The sequence below is a fragment of the Cupressus sempervirens genome, chromosome 3, assembly GCF_028749045.1.
Source record: "Cupressus sempervirens isolate cs-2001-9-10 chromosome 3, ASM2874904v1, whole genome shotgun sequence".
NCBI classification, from domain to species: Eukaryota; Viridiplantae; Streptophyta; class Pinopsida; order Cupressales; family Cupressaceae; genus Cupressus; species Cupressus sempervirens.
Genome location: NC_143120.1, coordinates 908,155,302 through 908,177,019, shown reverse-complemented (window position 1 = coordinate 908,177,019; position 21,718 = coordinate 908,155,302).

The following is a 21,718-nucleotide window of genomic DNA, read 5'->3' as shown; positions in this document are numbered from 1 at the left end:
TGTTCCTCCCCTTTGGAAGAAACAATGGTAGAGGTACAAATGAGATGCTTCCCCTATGTGTACAAAGAATCTCGATGATGAATGGTGTCTCAAAAATCTACTCAACTATCCCTGTGTCAATGCTGATGGTTGTCCCTTCCAATATTGCAAAAAAGAACAATGTCAGATCTATCAAGGATGGATGTAGAACCTATCCCGAAGAATCTACTATATCCTCAATTAATAAAGAAACCTCCTACAACTGCTATACATAAGGATCCATAATCATATCAACCTATAAATATTGATCATGTAGAGAATGGACAGGAAGATCAAAGTGAGCCCTCACAAAAACTGTAGAAGGATCTTCTTCATCAAAGAGAAGATGTATATCATCAATAATGTCTCAAAAATCTATTATATATGACTCCACAAACAAACTTGAAATATCTACTATGTAGTCATCCTCTGATGCTAGAGCTGGAAGACTAGGTGTACCCTATTGTGCTAGGCCTATCATTATGGCTATGTATGCATCTGGAGTATGCTGATGTTGTGACCTCTTGTTGCAACTGTCAATAGAATCCCACGTACCTAAATCTACTAAAGCACTATCACTGGTGTCACTATCAGTTTTCATAACGTATGAAGTGCGAAGAGGATTAGAGGATAAGCTTGGTGAACTTTCCTCAAAGTGTACATCCTTCTCCACAAAAATATCATGTGTCTCAACAACCATAAGTTTGTATGCCTTAAAATTCATTTCATATCCAATGAATGTAGAAGGACAAGGTGGTGATGTCTTGCATCCCCTAGAAGATATGTTTGCCCATGTTGGACAACCGAAGACTCTGAAGTGTGTCACAACTAGTTTTCTGCCACACCATGCCTTAAAAGGTGTCTTTCCATCTAAGGCATTATGAGGAGACCTGTTAAGTATGTGATTGGCACTACTGATTGCTTTAACTTCAAGTGATGGATCAAGAGATTTGGATTTTATCATGCAAATTTCCATGGACTTAAGAGTTTGTATCCTCATTTCTGCAACATTTTTCTTGTGCAGACTAAATGCTGGTGGATTTTGAAGATCAATACTCTCACGTTTGCAAAAGTCTTTAAGTCTTTTGTTCACATATCTACTTTCATTGTTCATTTGAAGAACTTTTATGGCTTTCCTCGAATTCTATTCAATGCGAGTTTTGAAGGCTAGAAACTTATTCAACACTTCATTCTTGTGATGAAGAAAGTAGACCCAAGTATACCGTGAAAAGTCATCAATGAAAGTAAGTATGTAGCAACCCTGGCTAACTAATGTCATTTTAAAAGGACCTACTAGTACCATGTGAACCAACTGAAGAATAATTGGTGCTCTTGAAGACTTTCCTTTATTAAACTTCTCCTCTAGATACATATCCACTAGACATGTTGAATAGTCACCTTGGGAAAAGTTGATTGTAGGTAGATTTTTGACCATTTTGTTTGAGAAAAGTTGTTGAAGATAGCTGAAGGAAAGATGTCCATACCGCTCATGCCATAATTTGGTTTTTGAATTGGATTGAGTCAACAAGGCTTGTGAAGGAGACTTGGGCACAAAGTGGGAGAAAGAATACAACATTTTGTTATGATTAACTCTCCCCACCAGAACCAATCAATCATCTTTTAGACTATGCACCTTTACTGAGTCAGGAAGGAACTCAACTTTGTGGCCATCTCCAAGGTGAGTGATTTGGTAAATTGAGAGGAGATTAGAAATTAAGTTTGGAACATAGAGAACATCTTTGAACTCTCCATTTTCCATCTCCACATTTCCTTTCCCTTCAACTTCCATTTTTTTATTATTTCCTACAAAGATGTGTGGTACCTTTGACTACTTTACTAAAGAAAAATCTCCTTTTGAAGAACCCATATGATATGAGGCACCTAAGTCAAGAATCCATTCTATTGAAGAACCTAAATTTTCCATGAGTGCTTGCCCTTTGCCCTTTGAATCTGAAGATGATCCTTTCTCCTTATAAGCATTAGGCACTAGAACATTGTGTTTCTTTATGATGTTTGTTAACTCATCAATCTTCTTATGATAACACTCATGTTCATCATGACCCAACTTCTTGCAATAAGCACACTTTTTCTTCTCCTTTTATTCTTGTTTGAATTTGAGAAAGACTTTCCTTGTTGATTTGATTGTGGTGTTGTTTTTTTTGCATCCTCCAATTTGTTATTCTTCCACTTCTTATTCTTTCCCTTTCCTTTATTTAAAGATTGACCAGCTAAATTTTGAGAACCCTCATTATTCGCTACCAATGCCTTAGACTTTGGTGAATTGAGAATCCCCATTGATTTCAACTTCTTTTCTTCTTCATCCAACAATATGGTATAGAAATCAAAAGAGACTTTCTGATAGGTAGACCCTAATGTAATCTTTGAGGTGTTATAAAAAGAAACAAATGTAGAGTACTTAGATGGCAGCTTATTATGAATGAGATAGATTAACCTATCATCTTTAGTAGGAGTCCCACAATTATCTAGCTTTGTTCTTAATTCATTCACCTTTACGAGAAAATCCTATATAGAATCAAATGTCTTTGGATCTAAGGAGACAAGCTCATCGAGATCAATTTTGTAAACATCCTCCTCAGACATTTTACCATATAGGTTTTGGAGGGTATCCCAAGCTTCCTTGGATGTACGATACTTCTAGATATGATATATGATTTTGTCTTCAACCCCCAAACAAATATCACCTAGGGCTTTCCTATCCATTTTTTCCCGAGTAGAAATGTCACTTGTAGATACTTGATCACCTATTGGTTTAGGAAGGGTACCATTTACATATTGAGAAAATCTATTATGCATTAGATGACACCATATTTTAATTGACCATGTAGCATAGTTATGTTCAGTTAATTTTAGAGACTTAAAATTTCCCATAATTGTAACAAATGAAAGAAAATAGTAGGAAAAGAGGAACACAACACCAAGAACACCCCCCCTTTTCACTCAATCAAGAAACCCCCCAAAAAAAAGATGCTTTTGGCACATTACATGTAGTGCATTTACAATAGCCACTTGCCAATTTTGGCCTTAGTCAACTTCTAATTTTTCCTTTTTACAACCTCCTTATGGAGTTCAAAACTAGAACATTACAATGTATCTCAGATATGCAACAATTCTAAAGATATATCAAAACATTACAATGCAAAAAAGGACCTAATTCTAAAAGTGATACTTTTTTCCATAGAACCCTATAATTTGATTGCAAATCTGAAAAGTGGATGAAAAATAACACACTTTCAAAAAAAATGGAACCTATTTTTGAGCCTAGATGAGCTTGTACAGAACATTTGAAGTTGCAAAATGCAAGATTGGATAGGTACGATCGCCAAAAGACACAATTTCTGACAACTCCATTCACCAAAATTAGGACAGAAATATACCACTAAAGAGTTTAATAAATTTTACCACAAATGAAAAAAAATTGCACCTGATTTGGAGTCCGGATGACTAAGATATAGCCCCCCAAATTTGGACTATCAAATTGAAAATCAATTTGGAGAGAGATTCAATCAAAAAAAGATGAGGTTAAATTTGAAAGTCATACAGTCATTATAGTTGTTTTATTTTTCCCCTAGATGAAGATCAAATGGCTATCAATTTTAGGCTCACAAAATTGATGACATCAGCAAAAACTATGCCCCTGTTGAAGTAACGGTGATGTCAAGATGATGTCATCTTGAATAGATTGTACAAAAAAAATATGTATCTATTGAGGTGGAATACTGATCAATGCTAATTAGTCAGAGGAATCTGTTGATGTGGAGGCAAACATAGACTATACTTTGTCCACATGGAGGCACAATTTTGCATCGCATCACATGCTCGACATTTACCGCATGGCAGACGTGAAAGTTTGGTAGGAGGTCAAAGTCTGAGTTGGTAATGCTTCATTGTCAACTATGGATTGGTCTACAACTGCTTCACGTGGTGCTAAGGTGTTGAAATGGCTCCACCGAGGCTAGCACATGGACAAATCTTCTTTTGGCCACATGTTAGCTCAGATTCTATGTTGTTGCCAGAATAGGGTTTTGCGGGTGTCACAAATTCAAAAGCCAATGGAGTGCTCAAGGATGTTTAATCCCACACTAAGTAGGTGAACAGTCTATTGGGTTTTCACTACCCACTCCAAATAACAAAGCCCCTGAGAAATCATTGGGGTTGAGGCTTGTGGTCTCATTGGGAATAAAGAATATGTGCCGAAATGTTTATTGGATTTAAATGTCATCAAGTAGGTATTAAACCACTAAATAAAATAAAGAATATTCTATGAATATTCTCTATAGGGGTTGAGGTGTCACTGCCTACTACCTGCAAAAAAAATTCTCTGCAGACCCTGACAGGCTAAAAAAAATCAAAAAAATACTTTGAAAAAAATTTCAAAGAATAATTAAAATTCAGATCTGAAAATAAATTAGTAAATTGAATAAATGACCATACCTAGTTTTCAAATCAAGGCCTTCCAGTACTGGTTTGCAAAAATAATTTGCCTCAAAATTGACTTTGGCCTAGCATAGGAAAATTCATAGCCAATTTTCATTGAATTAATATTTTGGATGCAATGGCTAGGTCCATTTTGGCTCTAGACACTCCCAATTTCTACAGATTCTCCAAATCTGGGTCAAGGTGTTAAAGCAAGAATGGTCTCAAATAGCTATGTGAAGAGAATTTCCCTGAGCTCTAATACCATGTAAGAATTTTCCTTAGGGAAAAATACCCAAGACCAAGGAACTCAAGCACAAGCACAATAGTAGACCAAAAGATTATGATTAGAATGATGATATGATATTCATTCAATGTGAAAGTAAACTAAGAGTTTCTATAAAGGCCTCTGGAATGCTTCTAGAATGCATCGGAATCAGCAACATGATAAGTCATACAATCAGGCACATGTCCAGCAAATATGGGTTATCCTCTATTAAGAATAGGAGTAAGTGCGATGATAAGAGGATAAGCCTGCAAAGGTGTAGCACACAAAATAATGTTGTAGACACCATGTGCTAAATTAGGAGTGTGAATAACTATTTTGTCTACATGAGAACTCAATTAATTATGAAAACTCCAGTGTTGTAGACATTGTGTGTTGAATTAGAGTTGCTTACTCCAGTGTTGTCAACATGACATCTCATAAGAGTATGTAAACTCATAAGTGTCTCACCTAAGAAATAATAAAATAATGCATTAACCTAAGTAAACTTAAGTATACTGTAAATAGTAAATACTTATTTACACCAACAAAGATAGAGTTCTCAAGGCTTTAGAAGGAAGAAGTGAAGCAATAAAGATTGATGTTTTAGACTATGCTAGTAGTCTTAAGCCAAAAGAGCTAATAGACTGGCTAAACGAGATGGGGAAATTTGTTGAATGGAAGCCTATGATAGAAAAAAAAAAAAAAAGATGAAGTTTTTATGCACAAAATTTAAAGGACATGTAATGATATGGAGGGATCACCTCCAAAAGGAACGAACTAAAAATGACAAGGAAAAGATTAAGACAGGGATCAAGATGGAGAAAAAGTTGATAGAAAAATTCTTACCCATGGATTATTCACAAACCCTCTTTTATAGATTTCAAAATTTGAAGCGGAACTATCTTTAGTGCAAGACTATACAAATGAGTTATGCAAGCTACCAATGTGCATAAAGCATCAAGAATGTAATGAGCAGATGGCTGCTAGATATGTGAATGGCCTAAAATTCTCTATTCAAGATGAACTGAGCATGCATCGTATTAACAGTATGGAGGAAGCCTACCAACTAGCTCTAAAGGCTAGAGAAAAGAAGAATAGGTAGTATAACCAAAGGAATAGAGGTGGTTGAAGGGGTACCTCAGCCCCATTTTGGGGAGGTTCTAATAATGGATGGGGAGAGAGTTTTCAAGGATCTAAAAAATATATGGATGCTGGGCAAGATCCTTCAAATCAAGAAAGAGAAAGGGGATTTTAGAGAGGTTGAGGCTATGGAAGTGGAAGAAGCTAGGAAAACCAGAAAAGGCCTCTAACTTGTTTTAATTATGGAGAAGGACACAGGGCTTTCGAGTGTTCCAATTTTAACATGCAAGATAGAAATCAAGGAGGGTCATCTAGAGTGAACCTAGCCCAGGTTGATAATGAAGGATCTAAACAAGAAGTGTCTCCAAATATGGGAGAAAGTCTCATGATGATAAGGACAATGATTATTCTAGCCAAGGAGGATGTAAAGGAGAAAGGCATTGATGATTCATGGCTCAGAACCAACATATTTCGAACAAGGTGTACCTTAAGAGGAAAGTTATGTCAAGTAATTATTGAAAATTATTTCTACCAATGCCTTAGACTTTGGCAAATTGATAATCCCCATTGATTTCAACTTATTTTCTTCTTCATCCAACAATATAGCATAGCAATCAAAAGAGACTTTTTGATAGGTAGACCCTAATGTAGTCTTTGAGGTGTTATAAGAAGAAACAAATTGTAAGGAAACTTGGCAACAAAGAATATAACTGTTTCCACATAACCCATAATAGATCTGAATATAAACACGAAATTAAAATCCACATGCAAGAGAATAGACAACATACCCACAAAATGTGACACAAGATATACCTTGGGAAACCCTCATTGAGGGAAAAACCCAACCTCCAAAAGCATTCATCATCATGTATTATTCAGGAAAAATATCATTGCCATACAACCATGGAAGCCTTCATGGCCATAGCCACAACCGAGCAAACTATGTGAACAAGCATGAATCCACACATCCCATGCCATGCTTCCAACCTTCACAAATGCTCCCTTGGCTAACTTGTCAAGCCTTGTCCCGCTTGACTCTTGCCTTTTGTCTTCTTCTTGTCACTCTACTCTACAACAACTACCCTTGTGGTTGCTTATATAGTAGCAAGTCCCACAAAACCACTAAGTGGTATTACATAAACCATGTGCTAAAACCATGTGCTACCTAACCCATTGACCCCACATTTAATATTGGGCATTTAATTCTTTTCCCCCAATATTAAATAATTACATAAAATATTATCACAATGTTACAATACAACTCATCAAGAATATTCCATGAGAATCTTTACATGTTACACATCCATCTAGGTACAACATTACATAAAAAAATAAAATAAAAAAATAACAATATTATGCAATGTGTGCAACACCCATTATCTCAACAATCTCCCACTTGTTGTATACATTGCATAGGGTCAATCCGTAGCCACACAAAATGAACAAGGGAACAATCCCTCCCAGCACATCCACCATCATGGATCAAAATACACCAAGTGCTCCATCCTGGTACCTGCAACAAAATCAAAGTATCCAGCATCTCGAACATGAATAATCTCACCTCCTATTATGCCACTCCCACTGGACATACATAGAAGCCATCCAAAGAGAAAGCCACCCAACATGTCACATTAGAAGATCATAAAATCCTGTACCAACTAAAATTCCAAGCACAAAAACTTGATCCAAAGGTAATCACATGTATCCGTAGTTGTCAAAATATCCATAGCTGAAATAGCACCCACAGAAAAGTGCCAAACCCATCCAACTATCCATACCTCAAAGGTATAACAAGTGAATCTCATATCACTGACATATCCAATCTACAACCTGCAATCACAAGCCTCAAGAGCAATACCTGCCACATATATACCAAGAAGCTCCCACTGCCAAAGATAATGTCAAATATATAACCAATCCACTCAACACATCTCAAAGAAGTGAATCCATGTAGTATCAAGGACATCCACAATACATAAACCAATGTCCTGCAAGAAAAACTCTCATAACAAGTCTCCAATAGTCTCCCAAATTCTCCACAACTAACAGAGGAAAGAGATAAAGTAATAACCATGTCATCTCTCACATGACATACATGAGCACAAATCAATGATCACAATCTCTCACCAATCTCAAATCTAGTGTAACCAAAACTAAACATCCAGGAAAATAACCAAGACTAGAGAAACCATGCAAATCATAACCTGTATCATGTCCTTCTACACACACCTCTATATGTAAACTGTGCAAGTATGATCTCCTCCATAAAACCCCAAAAAGAAGCCTCAACAACACCCAAACCATACCATATAACTAATCATGGATGTAAGCCTCTCACAAGAAGATCAAACTCAATAAAACCATTCCTAAACCAAGGAATAACCATTCCTAATCCAAGGAAAATGCCCAATATAAAACCATCTCCCAAACTCAACCAGCATAATAACATATACACATGGAGATAACCAATGCTTAACCATCTCTCAAATGAACCCTCTAAAACTAACTCATGTACCATAGCTCAAGATCCATATCCATGAAAGACAAGCATAAATATAATGCAACTAAAAAAAAATAATGGGCTATACCTCTCAAGTAGCAAACCGCCAAGTAGACCAAGAGTGGAGAATGAGAATGCTCATCAAGATACCCAAGTCTCCAACCAAGACTCTTCTAAGAACAATCTCCTCTCAAGTCTATATCAGGTGACTGCCCCTCGGACTTGTTGCTGAAACCATTAACCGTCCCAACAAATACTTTTCTAATCCAAGAGAAATCAGCATCACCACCGTCTCTAAGTATCCATGAGCACCTGTAACCAATCAATCCATGCCAACTCCAAATGCAACATAGCAATATCATGAAGTATCCAGCTTATGATCAGTGTACTCAATACCAAGAAACTAAACCAAGATCAATGTCAAAGTTTCAACCATGGCCTTAGGAACATAAACATGACAACATGATCTAACCATCTCAACTAAAGAGATACCATGCTCCATATGAACATACTATAACATGTCACAACTCTAAACACGTATCAAGAGTATACCATGACACAATAATGAAACCATCCTCATACCAAGGATAACATGCCAAATAAAAGCATAAACCACACCTTTGCCAAGAACCCTGTGAGTCCTCAAGATGCAACCATCTCCACACACCATGAAGAAAACCATCTCCACATACCAAGAAGAACCATCTCCATACACCATGAAGATAACCAAGAACTCCATGAGTTCTCAAGATCTAACCATCTTCAAACACCATAAAGATAACAAGTGCACCATGCAAATGTCAAAGATGCTTCTGCAGCAACAGGATCTAAGACAAACCTCCAACATCTGCAAACACTCAATAAATATATCAATGCCAACAAAACTCTCACTCAACTGTGGTACCAAGTCACCTATGGCATCATAAAATCCATCCTCTCCAAACCAAGAAGATATAAACCAAACCAGGAACTAATCCTGCACTATCACCCCATCACTGTCACAAGCTCCCACTAAATCATGTATCCAAGCTATCCATGACATCATGATGAAAAACTCATCCTCTAACCATGAGAATCAACCAAGGCATCAAACTATCAAAGAATTCAAAGTGCACATCATGAGCTCCTCAAAAGAAACCGAATAACCATGATCCTCAACCAAAAAGATATACCAACATAACCAAATCAAAAATCCAAGCTAATAAACATCAAGGATGTACCTGTTTATCCAATCATGTCATGCCAAAATTCATGACACCATGATCACATCCATGAACTGAGCATCTGGCTCTCAATATGTCCAACCTGTCAGCATAAAATAGTCAACCACAATCCTCCACCATGACTGTACCTGGTAACAATATCTCATCCCTTCAACATGAAGATAAAATCATAAAATCATGTGACTTAGGGCATAGACAACCTAAATCCAAGCCACCAATCTGAATATGCATCAATAATGAAAGATCAATGGGCAAAGACAACCCATAACCAAGCTATAAATGCAACCTGTAAGTATAGACTGCTTACAACACTGCACAACTTGTAGACCCAACAAGTCATCATGCATATCCAAACCAAAATACTGATAACCATATCATCATGAGACCAAACTTGAATATACAATGACATCAAAACTTAAATCTCCAATGCCATAAACTCACAATGTTACCATAGTCAAAATATATTAATAAACTATTCAGATCAATATATCAATAAATAAATTATGTCAAACCTACACCAAATCTAAACCAATGTGTAGAGCTCTCCAAGAGCTTTCTGTTGACTACTCGAAGTCCAAAATCTGACTCCGTATGCCCAAGTTATGCCCTAATCTGTGCTCAAAATAAATAACATCTGACTTTAGGGCTCTGAAAACCTAACAAAATTTTAAAATCACAGAACCAAACCTACACCATCTTGTAGTGCTCTGAATTAGCTTTCCAACGCCTGTAAGAACTTTGAAATCCGATATTCTGAGAGAAAGTTATGGCCATTTTACTAAGACAATCTTTTTACCATTTTCAGTACGATTTTTCATTTTTTATTTTTTCAGTGACAAAAATTTCGACGGGATTAAATTTGACGGCCATCATGGGCTGAAACCAAAAAACTCTTTCATTTCCTCTGAACATGGCCAAACTAGGGCATATTATATATCAAAATTTATGGAAATGTCGACCCGAATCCAATGGTGAGGTTTGTTTTTACCTAGGAGGTCATTTCTACATGCTACCCCCCAAAACCCTCATTTAAATGAAGCATCCAAAAATTCCTTTTGTCCAACAATTTTACATGCCCAAATCTTTTAACATCCCATCATAACAGCAAATCCAAAACCCTCAGACCTGCAATAAATCATTCATATATCTTGCCCTTTTCTTTTATCCTCTCATGCATTCCCATGGATTCAATCTAGGGTTACAATAATAAAACCATAGCTCTGATACCACTTGTAAGGAAACTTGGCAACAAAGAATATAACCGTTTCCACATAACCCATAATAGATCTGAATATAAACACGAAATTAAAATCCACATGCAAGAGAATAGACAACATACCCACAAAATGTGACACAAGATATGCCTTGGGAAACCCTCATTGAGGGGAAATCCAGCCTCCAAAAGCATCCATCATCATGTATTATTCAGCAAAAATATCATTGCCATACAACCATGGAAGCCTTCGTGGCCATAGCCACAACCGAGCAAACTATGTGAACAAGCATGAATCCACACATCCCATGTCATGCTTCCAACCTTCACAAATGTTCCCTTGGCTAACCTGTCAAGCCTTGTCCTGCTCGACTCTTGCCTTTTGTCTTCTTCTTGTCACTCTACTCTACAACAACTACCCTTGTGGTTGCTTATATAGTAGCAAGTCCCACAAAACCACTAAGTGGTATTACATAAACCATGTGCTAAAACCATGTGCTACCTAACCCATTGACCCCACATTTAATATTGAGCATTTAATTCTTTTCTTCCAATATTAAATAATTACAGAAAATATTATCACAATGTTACAATACAACTCATCAAGAATATTCCATGGGAATCTTTACATGTTACACGTCCATCTAGGCACAACATTACATAATAAAATAAAATAAAAAAATAACAATATTATGCAATGTGTGCAACACCCATTATCTCAACACAAATGTGGAGTACTCATATGGTAGCTTATTATGAATGAGATAGATTAACCTATCATCTTTAATAGGACTCCCACAATCATCTAGCTTCTTTCTTAATTCATTCACCTTTATGATGATTAGTACCCAATATGGACATGGTTTTAAAACTTGTAATTTTTGTTTTTGAACCACTTTGAACCTTAGTTCAAAGTAGTTTGAAATGGTTTAGTGGTTCAAATGACCTATCCTATAGGTTCAACACAAGCAAAATTCAGAATTATCATGACGTTTTAGAGTCTAATCATTCAAATGCTCAACACCACAAAAGTAGATCCCAGTTAGAAGGTGTGAAGTTTGAAGTCACAGGTTCAAGTTCATGTTTTAGGATTTATTAAACTAGTCATTATCCACAATGTTCAAGCTAGACTTCAAAACTCAAAGGCTGAAGATATGAACCAGTTTGAAAGTAAAGGCTTAACAAGTTCAGAATTTCAATGTAGAGTGTATCAAGCTCTATGGATGAGATGGAAAGATGTCAAAGTTTCAGAATGCACTTGATTCACTCTCCCCAAATATGGGAATGAGGTAATTCTAATTGAACAGGTTCATGAAATATGATGTGGGTTGGATTCCATGAGTTGACAGGTAAAATGAACTGGAAGAGTCCACATAGGACCATATATGATGTGGGTTGGATTCCATGAGTTGACAGGTAAAATGAACTGGAAGTGTCCACATAGGACCATATAAGTGTAATGAATTTAGTATTAGTAGCATCTAGGAAAACATTGTGTAATGAGTTAGAAGCAGTGGAGGAAATGAAACTTGACATGGGTTATATATCTCCATATTTTATTATCAACCAAAAGACTTAGAAATGTGAAATGGAGAATCCTTTAGTTTTGATACATGAAAAGAAAGTGTCCCCTAGTTTAGGTGAGAATAAGAAAAATAACTTGCAAGATCTCACTGCACTAACTGGTGTGCAGGTCATATCAGAGGAGCTTGGTATGAAGCTTGACAAAGTAGAACATAACATGCTTGGGAAAGCTAAGAAGGCAACTATCTCTAAGGATGACACTATAATTCTTAATGATGGTGGTGTTGCTCTTCTATAACGCAAAAGAGCTTGATACAGTTCATATGGCCAACTTTGACCAAAGGATTAGAGTTTAGATAATCCAAAATGCATTGAAGTCTCTTGTACACATAATTGCTTCCAATGTTGGTGTTGAGGGTGCCATTGTAGTCAGAAAACTACTAGAACAAGATAATTTTGATTATGGCTATGATGTTGCTAACGGGGAGTGTGTTGATATGATAAAAGCTAGCATTGTTGATCCCCTAAAGATTATCAGAACTACATTAGTTGATGCAGCAAGTGTGTCTTCATTGCTGACTACCACAGAGGCAGTGATTGTCAAAATTTCGAAGGGTGAAAAGCAAAACTCGGGCATGAGTGGCATGGATTTCTGAGAAAGTATGAGGATTCCATCTATGCAAATTGAACCGAACTCTTTAGCTTTATTTATATGAACTCACAGCTATGGTGGATCATATAAAATTGCTTATGTGAACATTGGAAGTAATGAGACAAACCGAGTTCAAAGAAATTGGTCTAAGACTATCATATCCATAAATGGAAAATTCCAATTCCTTGATGAAATACGACTATCTAATGCTTGTGTCACTAGATAGTGCAACTTTTGTGTGATAAGGAGCACATCATGAGTAAACTCGAAGGTGTGTGACAGCATGGAAAATTGAAGCTTGAAAGCTCATGCCGGATAGAAATAGATATAGAAGTGGGTGAATGGAGGTCCTTCGTTATCGCCAAGTTGAAGTCCAGTCACCCGAGAATAGCTGCAAGAATTATCAGAGTACCTTCAATCAATCAACTAATGGCAGTAACAGCAGCAATATTAGTGTTGTGGAGTTTGATACAAAAGGAACATTGGTACAGAGGATTCAAATTATAATCATATTGAAATAGATGCAAATTTGATAAAGTCGAGTTTATTGGATGCAAAAGAATTTATGAAGTTAAGCACATTATATGAGAAGGGTTATTGCTTATTGCCAATAGAGTTGTCCAATGTGGAAACAAAATAATGTGTATGAGACTCAGGATTCATTGGATGATATAAGTCAAAGGCATCCACTTCAATAATTTTGCAATGCGAGGGACTTTCATTTTGAGAAAACCTGACATTACATTACGCATAGATCTCATGCATATGATAGCGCCCAAGAACCCAGATCTAAGCCTTCTTGGTAAAGAAAATAATGCAAACTCCAATATTTAATCATTAAGATAGATGCATGCTTAGGTATTGGAGATGGCCGGTAGTAAGCCTGGCGCTGGACTGGTGCTAAAGGAAGAGAAACCAAAGCCGAGGAGGGACAATCTAAAAGAATTTTTCTACACCAAGCAAGTGAAACCTAATCAAACTAAGCCTCTATGATGTCATTACCAAGCATTAGCTTTCAAGGTGAGATAGATTGCTTGTTCGTGCTCGTTAAAAAACATAGAGCTCAGGTAAAGTGCGAATTGAAGGGAGAAAGGGAGTGGAAATCAAACTGCGAGTATGGTTGGCAACAATTATAGGAGTAAGTTGTGAGATGTATTCGCAAGCTTCATGTTGGCACTGGGTCAAGGATCTGAAGTTGACCATAGTGAAATACTCGGGCATCATATGGCTGAGTTTCGTGGAAGCTTTCAATGGGCTAAAGCAACATGTCCACAAAATGACCTTTGGCTTTTAATACATGTCCACTCCTCGCACAGCGGTGAACTCATGCAATGGTAATGAAATCTTCTGCATTATCTTGACACAATGGGCTGAATCTTAAGGAGACATTAGGAAGACTTCATACATAATCCACCAATCAAACAGCAATACCATATAATGTTTATTAATTGGCAATTTTCTATTGATTTTAAGCCTATAAGATGCATGCGAAAAAATGTGGGAATTAAAAATTAGAAGGGTCATAAAATCATTAGGATAATCTAATTTCTAATCTTCAAAAGGTCGTATGGAAAAGAGAAAAGAAAGAATAGGGAATGACTATGCTTTTCAAGCATCATTTAATGGATACCTATCATTGGGAAAGAGTTTTTTAAATAATCTTTTTCAAGATTTAGTTAAGGAAACTAAAAAGCTACGGGAAGTGAAAAGATAAATAAACCAGTAGCAGCAATGCAATGGGATGGATCTTCTTCTTTCAGAGACTGTAGACTGGGGGCTACGACAATGTGTGACGGCAAATTCTAAGACCATAGCAGAGTTGGTTTTTATTTTCTTTTTTAAACTTTGTGTTAGGGACGATGGGAATTTTGATTTTTAAGTTTTATGAAGGGAGATCCTATTTAGTTGCAGATAATAGTATTGGTACAATGTGTATTGAAATCTATGTAATTTTATGCATGTTAGGGAAGGGAGGTTTGAGAGAAAATTGTACTGAAACTTTGAGTCTGTGCAAAGTTCTCTCCACTGATTGTTATCTTGGTATAATTTTTAGTTTTCCTTAAACGCATCTAGTCTCATTATTCTTTGAATATATATTTAATTTCAAGATCCCTTTTAAGTTTCAATTATCTGCTTTCTCGGGATTTTTATTCTTTATGTAATACAGCATGCAAATAGACTTTGTGAGTTGTTTTTTGTTATTCTCTTTTCAGTCATTTTGGTTTTTCGCATCTACTTTGTGTTTACAAGTAGATGTTTGAAATCCTTTTGTGGTTTCTAGTCAAAAGCATCCATAATCAATTCATTGCATATCTTACATGAGGAGTTGTACCCAATAAAATTCAAAGGAAGGTTATCATTCCAATGATAACCTATCCCACTATTGGTGCCGATTAGTCCTCTCACTTGGGCATTCAAGATCATAGTTGCACACATTTTCTTGGAGGACAATATGTTCACTAAAAATGATAAAGTCCTATATAGACTCAAATGTCTTTGGATCTAAGGGGACAAGCTCATCTTCAATTTTGTAAACATCCTCCTCAGAAACTTTACCATATAGATTTTGGAGGGTATCCCAAGCTTCCTTGGATGTACAAGATGTTGGATACAATTGTTAATTGTATATTGTCTTTGATGTTACACAAATGTCATATCAATCATCAGATAGAGTCTACCGAGCTCAGATGATCAGCAAAGCAATTTATAGTGTCTATCAAACATTCCTGAACATTACACAGTAAAGTCAATTCCTACCGAGCTCACTCGGGCATCAAAGGATTGTGTAGCAGAAAGTTAGTGTTAACCAAGCTCCCAAGGTTAATAAAGGAAAGTTAATGTCTATCAAGATCACTCATGCATCAAAGGATTTTGTAGCAGAAAGTTAGTGTTAACCAAGCTCCCAAGGTTAACGAAAAAAAGTTAATGTTTACCGAGCTCACTTAGTCATCAGAGGAAATGTGGCAGAAAGTTAGCTTCTATTGAGCTCACAAGGATAGCAAAGTAAGGTCAGTACTAACTAAGTTCACTTGGTCTCCAAAGGATTTTTGTAGGATTTGCAGTGTTTACCAAGCTTCACTTGGTTAACACTAGAAAATCATTCTAGAGCAGTGGTTACTGAACTGGGTCGGCCAACGAAGGATTTTATTATTTTTATATTAAGTTCAATTTTTTCATGCAATAAATGTAGTCGACTGATGTAATAATTTGTTTGAGTTGTTGTAACTTATATTTGAGCCAACTTGATAATTTGAAAGGTATATATAGATGTTCAAGTTGTGAGTTCAAGTCTGTGTGTGTGTGTGTATGTGTGTGTGTGTGTGAATATATGGATGAGGATAGAATAAGCAAATATTGAGCAAATTTTGATGAAGGATTAGATATCCTGGAGGAGTTGCAAAGTTGTATTTGATCAGTAAGGATCCAATAAAGCATAACAGAGATCTTTAATTAGCAAAAGATAAGTTCCATATCATTCAGGTCACTTCATTGTTGCTTTCTAATCATTGTAATAGTGAATCTAGAATCTCTTTATAGAGTTGGTTTAACAACCATTTTGCAAATCCTCTAACAAGCTAACAGTTCAGTTGAATTATTCTAAAGACCTCTAACCAGGCCACTCCTAATAGGCTGATTAAATCCTCTAACAAGGTCACACCTAACAGTGTGTATTTGTAACATTTAACAGGGTTGGCTCCTAACAGGGCTCACTTTAGAAGAGTGATAATTGGTGACTAGCTACTTGGTGGTTTTTTCCATATTGGGTTTCCACGTTAAATCTGGTGTCACTTGTGTTCATGTTATTTCTTTTATTCATACATGTTAATCACTTTGAATTCTTAATAAGTTAAATCATATATCTACAAGGTTTCAGCATTTATCTACATGGCTACCAAGTATCAACAGTGATTAAATATTAAGACATCTTAAGGATCTATGGTTATATTTTTGTAGTAACTGATTCACCTCTCCCCTCTCAGTTACTTCATCTATATTTTCAACAATTGGTATCAAAGCTTTTGGTGCTTACAGGATAAGATTTCAAGGATCTAAGCCAAAGATCAAGATGTCTTATAAGAGAGAAATTCCAAGACTTAATAGGGACAACTTCTCAGCATGGCAAGGGTTGATGAGACTTCATCTAGCTTTTATTGGAGATACAGGACTAAAATACCTTGATGAAAAATATGCAGAACCAGCTGTTACACTATTTGTTAATGATCTTGTTGAAAAGAAGACCCACAACATTATGATGATAGATATAGCATCTGCTCTAAGTTATGAAGAGTTTGATGACATCAAGGACTGCAAATCTGCCATTGAAATGTGGAAAAAGCTAAAAGAAATCCATGGAGGAGATGATAACGTAAGAAGAGTCAAAGCAGAAAGTCTGAGAGGATAGTTTGATCAAATGAAAATGAGAGAGGATGAAAACATTGCCAAATATGTTGAAAGAGTCAAAGCATGTGTTAGTGCAATCAAAGCATCTGGAGTAGATATCAAGGAAGAGACAATTATAAGTAAAGTTCTCAGAACATTACTACCCATTTATGTAATTAGAGTCTCTGCAATTCAAGAAAGAAGATGTGAAGGAAATCATAAGATAAATCTAGAGGCCATAGTTGGAAGATTAATTGCATTTGAACTAGACAACTTTGGCAACTATGTTCTAGCTTCCAAGAACATTGAATCAACATTTGAAGCCAAGCTTTCACTCAAGGAGAAAAGTAAAAAGAAAAAGGAATCTCAGTCAGAAAGTGAAGATGAATCAGACCAAAGTTTAGACAGTGATCTTGAGGTGATTGAAGCTCTACTAGCAAGGAAATATTCTAGAGGCAGAGGAAAATATAAAGGTAAAGTTCCTCTAATCTATTTTTCATGTGAAAAAGTTGGTCATATTGCTGCTAGGTGCCCAAACAAGCAGAACAAAGATGAGAAGAAAGGTTACAAGAACAATGGCAAGAAAGACTTCAAATCATTCAAGGATAAAGGTAAGAAAACAAGTTTTATGGCTAAAGATTCTAATGATTCTAATAATGAAGAAGAAGATGAAATTGTCTACATTACTATGAAAGATGAGTTTGATAATGATGAGAAAATGACACGCATTTCTCATATGAGCAAAAATGATACATGGATCATAGATAGTGGTGTTTTCATCACAAGACTGGTGATAAAACCAAGTTTGAATACTTTGAAGACTATGATGGTGGTAGTGTAAGGTTTGGTAATAATGAGCCTTGTTACTTAAAAGGAAGAGGAAGAATCTCTCTAACCAAGGAACTTATATGTGATAATGCCTACTGGGTTGAAGGTCTCAAACATAATTTGTTAAGCAAGGTACAATTACTCAATATTGGATTCAAGGTGAAATTCATGCATGAAAAAGAAAGATTGTTGAATAACCAAGGAAAGCTAATTGGATCAAGCACTCAAACTAAAGGTAACTTGTTCTATCTTGAACTAGGTGAATGTTCATTTTTTATTGCTCAAGTTGAAGAAAGTTGGTTATGGCATAAAAGGTTGTGTCATATCAATTTTGATAATTTGGTGAAGATAAGCAAATTCAAGAAAGTAAGAGGCGTTCCTAACATAAAGAAACTTGAGGTTGGTCTATGCAAGAATTGTGAGATTGGTAAAATGGGAAAGACTGGTTTTAAAAGTAAAAACTATTAGTCTGAAGATATATTAGAAATTGTGCATACTGATTTATGTGGACCCATTGGAATTGAAAGCTATACTGGAGAAAAGTTCTTCATTCTTTTTGTTGATGATTACTCAAGAATGATGACTGTCATGTATTTAAGGAACAAATTAGAAGCATTTGAGAAATTTAAATGGTATTTGGCCAGAGGAGAAAAGGAAACAAGGAAAAGATTGAAATGCTTGAGGTCAGACAGAGGTGGAGAATTCATTTCACATGAGTTCAATAACTTTTGCATTGAAAGAGGAATCAAAAGATAGGTATCAGCCCTTGGAACTCCTGAGCAAAATGGAATAGCTAAAAAGAGGAACATATCTATCATGGATTGTGCAAGAACCTTAATGATTGAAATGAGCATTACTATCAAATACTGGAAGGAAGCTATCAACACTACAGTTCATACCTTGAAATAAGTACAGCTAAAAGATGACTCATTCAAAACTCCCTATGAGCTATGGTATGGCTATAAATCTAATGTAAGTTATCTAAAAGTATTTCGAAGTAAATGTTACATTTTGAAAGAATCTAGAAAAGGAAAATTTGATGTGAAAAGTGATGAAAGAATATTTTTGGGACACTCTTGCAAAAGTAAAGCATATAGATGTTTGAAATTGTCTACTTACAAAGTCATAGAAAGTGCACATGTGAAAGTTGATGAGTTTGCAGAAAGGACTGAAGAAGAAAGCAAAAGGGAACTAGAAGATTATAGAAGGTTTATTTTCATTGAACCTGATACAGTACCAGTCAATCAGGAATCTTCTATTCTCGAGTCATCAGTAACTGAGTTATAGGAGGTTCAAACCAAGCTACAGCAACTCGAGTTACATTCAGATGCTACCGAGCAAGTGTCTATCGAGTCTGAAGGACCTTAGCCAATATCTACTGAGCTAGAATAGCTAGAACCTGAAGTTGAAGTGCAAGAGGATAAAAATGAAATTCATTCAAAAGGCAAGGAACTTGTATTAGAAAAATATGTCAGGAGACATCATTCAATAGATCATATCATTGGAGACAAATCTGAAGGAACCATGACAAGAAGTAAGTTGAAAGGTACTTGTTTACTTGCTGATTTTGAACCTAGAAATATCAAAGATGCATTGGGAAATGATAGTTGGATTGAGGCTATGAATGAAGAGATAGAGCAGATAGAGAAAAATAAGACATGGACTCTTGTACCTAGGCCTAAAGATAAAAATGTGATTGGAACTAAGTGGGTATTCAGAAACAAGTTGACTGAAGATGGTAAGGTATCAAGAAACAAAGCTAGACTAGTATGCAAAGGATATGCTCAAGAAGAAGGAATAGACTATGGAGAAACTTTTACTCCTGTTGCAATATTGGAAGGAGTTAGAACCTTACTTGCATATGCTTCTCACAAAGGATTCAAAGTTTATCAGATGAATGTCAAGTCAGCATTCCTCAATGGTATACTGGATGAAGAGGTTTACATTGAACAACCTGAAGGTTTTGTTGATCCAGATAAGAAGAACATAGTCTGCAAATTACACAAGGCATTGTATGGTCTGAAACAAGCCCCTAGAGCATGGTATGAAAGATTGCATAACTATCTTATTCAAATTGGTTTTCAAAGAACTAATGATAACAGTAGCTTGTATATAAAGGAAGGACTAGATAATAAGATTGTCTTGGCAGAAATATTTGTAGATGATACTATTTTCACAGGGAATGATGATCTTTGCAAAGAATTTTCAGAGCAAATGAACAAGGAATTTGAAATGTCTATGTTTGGTGAGATCAAATTCTTTGTTGGTCTTCAAATTCAGTAGAGCAAAAATGGTATCTATATCACTCAATCAAAATACATCAAGGAGATATTGAAAAATTTTGGCATGGAAGACTATAAACCAATTGGGACTCCTATGTGTACTGGATTAAAACTTACCAAGAAAGATGAATCAAAAGAAGTAGATCAAACATTGTATAGATCTATGATTGGAAAGTTGCGGTATGTAGTTCATACTAGGCCAGATATTGCCCTTGAAGTTGGTATTGTAGTAAGATTTTCAAAAAAATCAAGAGAAAATCACATGATGGCAATCAAAAGAATAATAAGATATTTGAAAGGAATTGAAGATTCTGGTTTATTGTACAAATTTGGAGGTAATCTGGATTTGAAAGTGTTTACTGATGCTAATTGGGCAGGAAACCTTGATGATAGAGAAAGTACAAGAGGGGGAGCATTCTTTCTTGGAAAAAGGTTGGTTTCTTGGATAAGCAAAGAAAAATTGTACGTCTCAATCTACAGGATAGGCAGAGTATGTTGTTGTAGCAATAAACTATTCTAATATTGTTTGGTTTAAACAGTTGTTGGAAGGCATGAAGGTGGAAATCAAAGAACCTGTTGTTATGTTCTATGATAATACAAGTGCAATCAACATATCTAAGAATCTAGTGATGCATTCCAAAACCAAGAACATTGCGATAAAATATCATTTTGTCAGAGAATTGGTGCAAGATAAGGAGATCAGATTGGAATATATCCATACAAAGGAGCAAATTGCTAACATATTCACGAAGCCATTACCTAAGGATGCATTCTTGTATCTAAGAGATAAGTTAGGGGTCACTTGCCTATCTGAAGTTCACTAAAATGAAGTTTTAATGATGCATCAACACATACCAAGTTGAAGATCTATCAGTTGATGCAGCATAATTAGGAAATATTGCATATGAATCAATACTAAAGGTACATTAAAATTTATTTGAGTTGTGTTGTCTTTAGAATGTTTTGTCAAAGAGGGAGAGTTTTACTGTCATATCTTTCTAAAATCTTTCTAAAATTTGTTTGAGAGCAAGAGTTTTCTATGTAATTCCTTCAAAAAGAGAGATTACTGAAAGAGAGAGAGTTTTCTATCTAATAGAGAAAGTTGTTCTAATAGAAAAAGACTTGTTTTCAAATTTCATTCTGTTATGACATGTTGTGTTGCCATTAATGCCAAAGAGGGAGATTGTTGGATACAATTGTTAATTGTGTATTGTCTTTGATGTTACACAAATGTCATATCAATCATCAGATAGAGTCTACTACGCTTAGATGATCAATAAAGCAATTTACAGTGTCTACCGAACATTCCTGAACAT